This window comes from Halichoerus grypus, chromosome 8, assembly GCF_964656455.1.
Source record: "Halichoerus grypus chromosome 8, mHalGry1.hap1.1, whole genome shotgun sequence".
NCBI lineage: Eukaryota > Metazoa > Chordata > Mammalia > Carnivora > Phocidae > Halichoerus > Halichoerus grypus.
In genome coordinates, this window is record NC_135719.1 from 62,908,363 (window position 1) to 62,919,611 (window position 11,249).

Below are 11,249 nucleotides of genomic sequence, written 5' to 3' on the forward strand. Positions count from 1 at the left end.
TACTAGCCCTTTATCTGATATGTCATTTGCAAATATCTTCTCCCATTCTGTTGGTTGTCTTTTGGTTTTGTTGACTGTTTCTTTTGCTTTGCAAAAGCTTTTTATCTTGATAAAGTCCCAAGAGTTCATTTTTGCCCTTGCTTCCCTTGCCTTTGGCAATGTGTCTAGGAAGAAGTTGCCGTGGCTGAGGTTGAAGAAGTTGCTGCCTGTGTTCTCCTCTAGGATTTTGATGGACTCCTGTCTCACATTTAGGTCTTTCAACCATTTGGAGTCTATTTTTGTGTGTGGTGTAAGGAAATGGTCCAGTTTCATTCTTCTGCATGTGGCTGTCCAGTTTTCCCAACACCATTTGTTGAAGAGACTGTCTTTTTTCCATTGGACATTCTTTCCTGCTTTGTCGAAGATTAGTTGACCATAGAATTGAGGGTCCATTTCTGGGCTCTCTATTCTGTTCCATTGATCTATGTGTCTGTTTTTGTGCCAGTACCATACTGTCCTGATGATTACAGCTTTGTAATAGAGCTGGAAGTCCGGAATTGTGATGCCACCAGCATTCATTGTATTTCTAAATAGATTTATAAACAATTTGGTTTCTTCTTTTGCTCACAGAGATTATTTGTTATTGAAATTTCTAAGAGAATAAACATTCTGGGCTATCTTTTTTGTTTAATTTCTAATTTAATTGCATTTTGGTCAGAGAATGTAGACTCAGAGATTTGATTTGCTTTATGACCTACATAATCAATTTTTAAAAATGTTCCAAGAGTTTTGAACAGTCTATTTTTCTCTGTTTTATGTACCTTTCTATCATTGTTTATTTTTTTCATTTTCACCTTCAATAAATTTATTTTTTCTGTGTGCTTGATCCATCAGTTTCTGAAAAGAATATATTAAAAGCTACTATGAAGATTGAATTTCTATACATTTCTTTGTGTTTCCAATTATTCTTTTCAATACATATTGTGTGGTTATATTGTTTGATACATAAACACACACTTGTGGTATCTTCTTTGTTATATTTAATGATCTCTTAAAATTCTACTTTGTCTGATATTAACATCATCTTTTTTTTTTTTTTTTAAGTAGGCTGTGGGACTTGAACTCACAACCCTGAGATCAAGACCTGAACTGAAATCAAGACTTGGACACTTAATTGACTGAGTCATCCAGGCACCCCTAACATTATCATTTTTGCTTTAAGTTATCATTTGCTTAGTTCAACTTGGTTCATCCCTTACTTTTCAAACTTTTGGAACTACATATGGAGTCAGTTACCAAGGCATAATAAGTTTGGCATAGGGCACAATTGTAATAGACACCTCAATACAGATATCCAGAGTCTGACTGAAAGGAGATATAGTTCCCTCCACTCCCTTTCTCTTCCTCAGTCACTGACCAGCCATAGTTACAAGTTAGCATTTGTTTTGGAGTTTTTAACTAATTTCTACAATGAAATGGTGGAAAGTAGGAGAGATAAGAGTGGGCTTAGCCTGAGTAGGTGATGAAAACAGAGATGTCCTTGTGGGGGGTGGGAGGGAGGGGAAGTTATTCAGCTGTTCAAGATAATAGGCAACACCTTGGAAAGACTGTGGTGTTAAGAAATCAGAGGATCAAGAGTGCCTCCTTTGCAGTAGTCTCTGAGCCAAACCCTGTGCATGTTCTCAATCATCTGCTCAAATACTGTGGGCTCTAGTTCTGTGAAGAGGTGACAGAATGTGGCCATGAGATAGGTGCAGACCCAGAATGAGCCAGAATATCTACCTACAACAACTCCTACAAACAATTCCCTCATCCCTGTGGCCCCAGAGACAGAGCATCCTGGCTGGTGCACTGACAATTATGATGCGTTTTACAACTACAAGAACTAACATTTTAATGTCAAAATGAGGCATGGGGTGGAGATGGGGTAAGGGTCAGTTGCACTCCTTGCCACTGCGCTCTGGTCTGGTGAGTATCTCCAAGAAGAGCTCCTAAGGATTTTCAGGCATATAGTGATAATAAAAAGCAGGCTAACAACTTTCATTTGGCTTTACTATTTTTAAAAATTCTCTACAGAAAATGTACCCTCCTATTTCCTGCACCCAGAGCAAATGGCTTCCACAGCCCCTCACTCCCTCTCCTTGGGAAGCCACTGCTGGGTTCTTTCAAAGATCTCAGAAACTCGTAATGGGGGTATCCCATATAACTCCACCATCCTCTTTCACCAAAAATTCCTCTCACAGACTTGCCAGCCTTGGCTGCTATTTGAGGAAAGCTGAGAAATCTCCGGTCTTGCTGCCTGCAGGAGATTCCAGAGAGGGGTGGGTATTGTTTCCTTAGATAGAAGTTTGAGTAGGATTAGTCAAAAAGAGTTTAATGAAGAAGGCTTTGATCAAGGTCAACAGAGTCCAAGTGAGGCTTTCTCTCAATAGTCATAGTATTTTCTTGATTTCATATCAAAAAGAGGAAACTGGACACAGTGACTGTTGACTTCAATGTATCATATTCACTTGTATGAATGGGAAATTCCATTGGGAACCAGCAGACCTGGATCCAGACCTAGCATCACCACTGATTTTATTATCTTAAATAAATTATTAAATTAATATGTATCTCAGACTCCTCTTTCTAAGATGGGTTGATAATATCTGTCTTATTGAGAAAGAAATATCTCTCCCAAAGGGCTGTTCTGTAACAATATGAAGGCAACTGAAGAATGGCTGGGCAGTGTGGCAACAAGAGCTGGAGACAACCTTTCTGCCTATTACTCACTGAAAAAAGGCTAGGCTTCTGGGCCTCCAATTCCCAAAGTAAACAAATGACCTCTTACTAAAATGTATATTCCACTGCTCCTACTAGGTATACTCATTGTATATTATATTATTATATTATATACTTATTGTCTATTGTCATACAGACATGTTATCTATTGATCTTTATTTTCTTTGTGCTGAATGGCATTTTGATCCAACATGGGCCTAATATCATGATTATCATTATTTCTTTTTACTGAAGTAAAACATACATATAGAAAAGTATATAAATTATAAGGGTATAGGTCATTTGTCAAAAATTAAGCACATCCATGTAACCAGTACCAGATCAAGAAACAGAGCACAAGCAGCACCCCAGAAGTCTCCCTCATGCCTCCTTCCAGTTACTACTAACCTTTCCTCCCAAGAGTAACCACCACCCTAACATAACCATATATATATATTTTTTTTTTTTCTGGTAGCTCTTTAACAGAATAGACATGCTACTTCCATGTAGTTGCTAATAGTGCTCTCATCTTTGCCATGTGAGCTTTTGATGATTTAATAAAGTGGGGAGAGGTAGAAAGAGTACAAGCAGACACAGAAGATAGGACTGGAAATTATCTTCTCTATAAAATACTGTCGGTTAAGATCAGTGTGTCATTTCCAGCAGGCATATGATCTTACAACATTTTGGAGAAAGGAAACTTAATGATGTTGGAACTACTGTGTTTCTTTTGTCCCAGATAAATTACAAAATACCATTTATAGAAAAATTTTTAAGAGAAGGAAAACATTTCTTTGTGGCTTAACTTGGTACTTGTCCATACTTGGAGAGAGTTAGAGATGTACAGTATAATATTGTTATCTTAGATTTTTTAAAGCCCCTTATAGCACAATATTCCCAAGAAGATAAACAAAATCCAAATGCCAGATCTTACCCCATTCACCAGTATATTTCCTAGGTGATGAGGAGAGAGTTGGAGACTGGAGATGGGGGAAGGGGAGGGACCTGGGATTACGTGCCAACTGCCTCAGGACAGGAAACCAAGTTCCCTCTCCTTTCCCCCCATATCAAATCCCCAACTGCATTCCATTGTCTGACTGGGCTGGCCACAGCTGTGGCTGTTTCCAAAATGAAGATGGAATCTAGCCACACTTGGATTTAGTATTCTCTAGAACCGCTGTTCCTCTGGGCATTATTTTTAGAAGTATCACATTGCAGAGGGGCCCAATTTTTCTAACCAGCTTTGGAAAAATTTGCAATCCTTTTTCCCCCTAAGTATAAAAGATTGGTGTAAAAGGCTTCTATTCATATTTTCCCTTTGGAATATCCTTATCCCAATGGAAAAAGAGAACACGATTACTTGACCCAGCTATCCGCCTTAAATAACATTGTTGGTTTTTTTTTTTCCTAAAGCAGATAAAGTATATATCATAATAGCACAACACAGCTGCATATTTGAGCTTAAGAGTTACAAAGTGAAAGACTGCATGGTGACTTCTTATTACAGTTCTATTTGACTTAGATCGACCAACATTCTCTAAGAGTTTATGGTGTACCAGGCACAGTGTTAGATACAGGTGACAAAAGGACAAGACTTTGCCCCCGTCCACAAAAAGTTCACAGATCAGTGGCACAACAAACACAAAACCAATAATTAGCATATAACAATTAATGTTATAATGAAAGTACTATGTACAATGTTTTGCAGAAGAAATTAACTGTCATAGAATGCAGGGCCTGGGAAGAAGTCACAGAGGAAGTATCACAGCATAACTGGCCAACAAAGACAAGGACCAGACATGCCAGGGAGAATAATGCAAAAGCAAAGAGGAATGACATAGCCCAGTGTTTTCAGGAACTGAAAGGAAATGTAAATCACCTAAGCATAAGATAAAGGGTGGCAGTTGGTGAGACTAAAGCAGAGGACTGGGGTCAGATCATGAACAGACTTCATCCTCCAAAGAATTCTAAGAAAGGACCAGCATGGTTAGATTTGCAGTGCAAGGACTGACTCTGCCATGGAAGGGGCTCAATCAGAGGAGGATGAAAATAGAAGCAAAGAGATCATTTAAGAAATAATGCTGATCTCAGGCTTAAAATATGCCAGGACTTGAGTCTCACACACACTCTCATTCTTACTGTGGCCCATTTCCTTGCTCACTCCCTCGCTTCTATTTCTATTGCTGCCTTTCTTTCTCCGTACCTCTATAAGCCTTACTCATATTTTATATAACATTATAGGGATTCTAGGAAAACTCTTTGAAATATCCTGCATCATCCCACAGCCAATATACTCAAGATCCAAAAACAACTTAGAGAAAAAACAAAGGGGTTTATATGACCCATTGAAATAATATGTCATGTTACTTTTTCCCATTATTTCAAATATGTTGGGAAAGATACCTGTTAAAGAATAGATTTGTCTGGTCTTCTCTCTGCTGGCTCTGTTTAAATGATGGCAGACTTGGAAGCAGAGCCAATACGGTTTCACTTCCATAACAAACCACAAAGAAGAAAGTTTCTCATTACTAGTGACCTGCTGGTAATGCCTACCCTGTCCTCAAGAGTTTGCTGGGCTTCAGCCCTTGGCCAACCATCTCTCACCTGTTACTAGCTGTCCTCATGGGTTGTGATACAGGTGATTCCTTCGCACATTTTTGTGTAAACTAGCTGGCTTCTTTGTGTCCTCTTTTCTGGAAGGCATGGGTTTACAGGGGGAAAGGGAGGAGACTATCAATTGTAGTGGAAACTGCTCTATTTCTGGACATACAGATGAGCCACAATCTGACCATTTAGGGTGAACAAGACTTTAAAGAACAAGAAGACTGCCAAAGGATCCCCAGATGGACAGGTACTGATGAATCTGGTGGGGAGAAATGATTTGTACTTCCAACATAAGGTGTCTCACCCTGGAATGTATTTGAATCTTAGGAGAGGGGAACATGAGGAATTTGGGGGGAAATACCCTAAATTCCTGAAAATTTTCTTTAAGTTAAAATGTTTATTTATTTAGAAAATTTAAATGTAATATAAAAAGAGTATAGGATATTTATATTTGTGAAAAGAGGATGTCTTTTTGTTGTTTTTTTCTTTTTCTTTTTCTTTTCTTTTCTCTTCTTTTTTTTTTTAAAGATTGAGAAACACTGTTCTAACCTGCCTCTCTAACTCCTAATGAATGGAAGAAAGCATGGAAGAGTAGGCAGCCAGAAGTGAATAAAAGCTCAACTTCAGTACCTGATGCAGTAGTTTAATAGATTTCTTTCCTCCACTATGCCTCAGTCTTCCCTCTACAGCTAAGGGAAAGTAAACTTTCCAAAAGGAAGTGAACGCATTACCTACAATAGCCAAATTATGGAAACAGCCCATGTGTCCATCGACTGATGAATGGATAAAGATGTGGGGTATGTATGTATGTTTATATGAGGAATATTACTCAGCCACAAAAAAGAGTGAAATTTTACCCTTTGCAACAACATGGTTGGAGCTAGAGCATTATGCTAAATGAAATAAATCAGTCAGAGAAAGACAAATACCATATCATTTCACTCATATGTGGAATTTAAGAAATAAAACAAACAAAGGGAAAAAAGAGAGAGAGAGAAGCAATCCAAAAAACAGACTCTTAACTATAGAGAACAAACTAGGGGTTACCAGAGGGGAGAGGGAGTGAGAGGGATGGGTGAAATAGGTGATGGGGATTAAGGAGGGCACTTGTGATGAGCACCAGGTGTTGTATGGAAGTGTTGAATCACTATATTGTACACCTGAAACTAATATTGCACTGTATGTTAACTAACTGGAATTTAAATAAAAACTTAAAAAAATAAAAGAGTCAAAAGGGCATGCCTTTAATATTTGCATATACTAGGAAACTTACGTAAAACCTGTTTGCAATGAGCAATCAATGAAATAAAATGTTTTAAATCTGTTTGCAAAAACAAAAACAAGAAACATTCTTCTTGTACATTTGTACAATGTACAATGTTCTTGTACATTTCCTAAGTAGATTTTGACTTTTCCCTTCTAAGCAAAAATAAAACTTACAGTATAAAGATAAGTTTAAAATCAAGAATTATGTTGCACAATACATAAGGGATTTGGGGAGCTTTTAGAAAAGGTTTTAAATGTTTCATTATAGCATAATGAAAATATTAACAAAAAAAATCTGGGTTCAAAATCCAACTTAAATTTCCACTGCTTGCCAAGATGAAGTAAGCCAACTACAATCTATTTCTCCCAGTGATTATGGACCACTTAAACAATACCATCGACCAACTGGACATTTAAGGAAACTCCAACAACAACAGAACGTACATTTTTTTCAAGTGTTCCTGGAAATTCATAATGATATGTCATATCCTGGGTCATAATGCAAATCATAACAAATTTAAAATAATTGAACAAAATGATTTGTTCTCAGATCAAAAAGAACTACATTAGAAATAAATAACTTTCTGGAAAATTCCAATTGTTTGAAAATTAAATGGCATACTTCTAAATAATCCATGGGTCAAAGAGGAAGTCTCAAAGGAAATTTTTGAACTGATTGAAAATGAAGACACAAAATATCAAAATTTATACGATGTAACTACAGTAGTGCTTAGAAGAAAATTTATAGCATTAAATGCTTATGTTAGAAAATAAAAAGGATCTCAAACCAATAATCTAATTTTCAATATTAAAATACTAGAAAAAAGCAAATTAAACTTAAAGCAAGCAAAAAAGTAAATGATAAATATGATAAATATAAGAGTATAAATCAGTAAAATTGAAATAAAAAGTAGAAGAAATCAAGGTAACAAAAAGTTTATTCTTTGAAAAATCAATAAAATTGATAAGCCTCCACCTACATTAATCAAGAAAAAATAGAAGACTATAGACCTTGTAGACATTAAAAGTATAATAAGAGTATCCTATGAACACCTCAATGCCCATAAATTCCACAAGTCAGATGAGTTGGACTCTTTTTTTTTTCCCTAGACAAAGAACTTTATTAAAGTTGTTTCAAACTTTATTCCCAGGCTTCTTCAGCTTAATTAGCTGCAAAGAATGAATTGTGTATAAGCAAAAACTGAAAGGAGCTGCAGTGTCCAAGGGGCTTGGGCTTAAAAATATTAGAGATCTAGATTTTTTCAGATCCATCAACAAAATTTTTAAAAGCAGTCATAATATAAAAGAGCAGCTCCCAGTAACTTCTTCAAGTTTTATCTTCTTCAGAAGTTAACTCAATTCAGTTTGCTTCATTCTTGGAAGCTTCATCAAAATTCTCCACAAGATCTGGAACTTCATCATCATCATCCTCTCCAGTAGCAAGTGGTACTTTTCCATCCACAGATTGTTTAGGCAGAGCTTCAGCCAGTCTTCTTAAACTAATCAGACTGTCTGCACCAAGTTGGTTTAAGATACTGGGTAGCATTTCTGTCAGCTGCTTTGTCTCAGCGTGGCCTGGAGTGGTGAAAGTGTTCGCTGCCAGCGATGCCTGAACTTTGGGGTTGTTAAAGTGGATCACTGTACCTTAGTTTGTGAACATATTCACTTCTTCAATACCAGAGATATTGTTTACCCCTAACTTCTTTAAGGAGAACTAAAGATTTTATCATCTGCTGTAGCCGTTCTATGAATCACCTTCTTTTGGCGAGCAGTTCCTTTCCCATCAATACACACTTGTGCTTGCAGTTTGGTGAGTTTCTCCTGGTTCATGATAGTTTCTTTCATCTTGTTGGAGCAGAAATGGGACCACACGGGGGGAATAGGGTTGGCGCTCAGGGGGTCTCAGGGGACCAGCTGAGATTAGGTGTACACAGAGGGACACAAGATGGAGAACTAACTCTTTAAAGAGATGAACTGCCAAACCTCACAGAAAGAAAGAAAGAGAGAAAGAGACAGAGAGGGAGGAAGAAAGGAAAGAAGGAAGGAAGGAAGGAAGGTAGGAAGAAGGAAGGAAGGAAGGAAGGAAGGAAGGAAGGAAGGAAGGAAGGAAAGAAGGAAGGTAGGTTGGTTAACCTAAATTTTCCTATATCTGTAAAGGAATTGAATTTTACTCATAAACTTTCCCAAAATGGAAAATTCTAGGCCCAGATAGTTCCATTGGTCATTTCTACTAAGCATTTAAGAAAGAAAAAATACAAACTTACCCAAACTCTTCCATAAAACACAAGAGGAGGGAACACTTCACAGTTCATTTTGGGAGGCTATTACTACTCTGTTACCAAAACAAGAGAAAGACATAACTAAAAAACTATGGAGCAACATACCCCACAAATAGAGATGCAAAAATCTTCAACAAAATACTAGCAATATATCAAATATATTCAACATACCAGATATGTTGATCAAAATATATATCAAATCTAACAATAGATAAATAGGATAATACAATACAACCAAGTGGAGTCTATCCTGGGAATGCAAGGCTAGTCCAACATTAGAAAATATAATTAGAAAGTTGTATTTCGCCATTTCAACAGATTAAAGAAGAAAGAACTCACAGATAAAAAAGAAAAAGCATTTGACAAAGTTCAAATTCCATTCATTACCTACATATAAACTCAACAAACTACAAATAGAAGGGAACTTCCCTAACCTCATAATGGGTAACATGTGTAAACATGCATATGCACATATGACTTAAGGCTAACATCATGCTTAATGGTGAAGGTTTAAATGCTTTCCCCTAATACTGGGAGCAAGGAAAGAATGTTTGTTCTCATGTTTCTATCCAACATTATACTGGATGTCCTGGCCAACTCAAGTGTGCAAGAAAAAAATAAATAAATAAAAGGCATACTTACTGGAAAGGAAGAAACAAAACTGTCTATTCACAGTTGATGTGGTTGTCTATGCAGAAAATCCCAAGGAACCTAAAACAAAACAAAACAAAACTCACATAATACGTGAGTTTAGCAAATTCACAGTATATAACATCAATACACAAAATAAATCATATCTCTAAATACTAATAATGAACATTTGGAAATCAAAATTTTAAAGAACAGTCACAAACAGAGTGGATACATCTGCCAAATAGAGGATGCTCAATAGATATTTGTTGTATAAATAAATGTGCAATTTGGATTTCAAATGTATTCTACTTTTGTTTTTCAATAAATTTACATTTCAAACTGTGTTCTTCTGGGTGGTGTTAACATGGCCTGATACCTCAAAAGTATAACAATTACTCATGGACAGTAGCATCTGAGAACAAGTTAGATAACTAGAAGCAGCCAGACAGGCTTAAAGCATATTAAATAAGCCACTAAGAATGATAGATTCCCTTTGGCTGTGGTATTTAAATGGGCATTGTATTCTTGGCAGGTAAGCTTCTAGTAGAATGTTAGCTTCTTATAACTCTGTTATAAGCAATATGCTCTGTACATTTGGGTCAATTAACATGCAACAGAAAAATTAAAAATTATACTTGCATAATCTTAGTGATCTTAATTACACTGAATTTATTAATCTTTCAACACAAATGAGGAGGAAGAATTCTCAAGATTAACATTGCTGATAACGGCAGAAGATCAGGTTCCCAAATGTTAGCAGTATACATCCATTCCAGCTCTCATTTTAGAAGGTGAAACCACAGTTCTAGTCAGATAGTACTACATCTTTGGTAAAGTGAACACATATTCATTAGTTACTTATTATTAATTTTACTTTTTTGCATTATTATATTCATAGTGCTACAGTTCTTGTACATGTACAGGTAGTACATGTTTTTTTTAGTGGGTGAAACAGGGAAGGTTTGGCAGTCTTAAGGTCTTTGAGGCACCAAGAGGGAAACATTGCTTATTTTATTCTATTTTTATTTGTTTATTTTTTAGAGAGGGAGGGGCAGAGGGAGAGGGAGAGAGATAATCTTAAGCAGGCTCCATGCCAACACAGAGTCCAATGCAGGGCTCAATCTCACAATCCTGAGATCGTGATCTGAGTCAAAAACAAGAATCAGATGCTTAACCAACTGAGCCACCCAGGTGCCCCAACGTTGTTCATTTTAAAGCACTTAGTAATAAAACTATTTGTATCCAACTTTTCAAGCAGATAAATGGGCTCTAAATCTATAACAGAAAAAAATGAAATAAGAACTTTAAAAAATTCTAAATATATAAGCAGCTCATCTCCTGATGTATATTTCATGTATAAAAATTATAGTTGGAACAAAATTTCTTATTATATCAACACAAATACTCATCCAATAGTCTACAATAGAAGAATGGTTGTACCATATGCCTAGATTTGAATAAAACATAGTACGCCATTTCTTTCACTGATTGGAAAATTTCAACTAGAAATAAGGGAAATAATCAATGACTCCACATTGAAATCACCAATAAAAAAGCCTTAATTACTTAGAAATTTGTGGGGTTTTCTTCCTTTCTTTGTTAAACATGAAATATTTTCTGTGGTTGCTTCTGTTTGCATAATTTCAGAATGGCTTTAAATTTACACTGTCATTGTTCCATAGAACAAAACTGCTGTTATGGTGATAAATTGTTTGGAGGCATTTGAGC

The 11,249-nt window shown here is 36.2% G+C and overlaps 1 pseudogene; it reads right to left on the reverse strand.

Moving 5' to 3' along the window:
* Window positions 1–7,857: 7,857 nt before the first annotated feature.
* On the reverse strand, window positions 7,858–8,454 carry LOC118542031 (transcription factor BTF3 pseudogene; annotated as a pseudogene).
* Window positions 8,455–11,249: the final 2,795 nt, after the last annotated feature.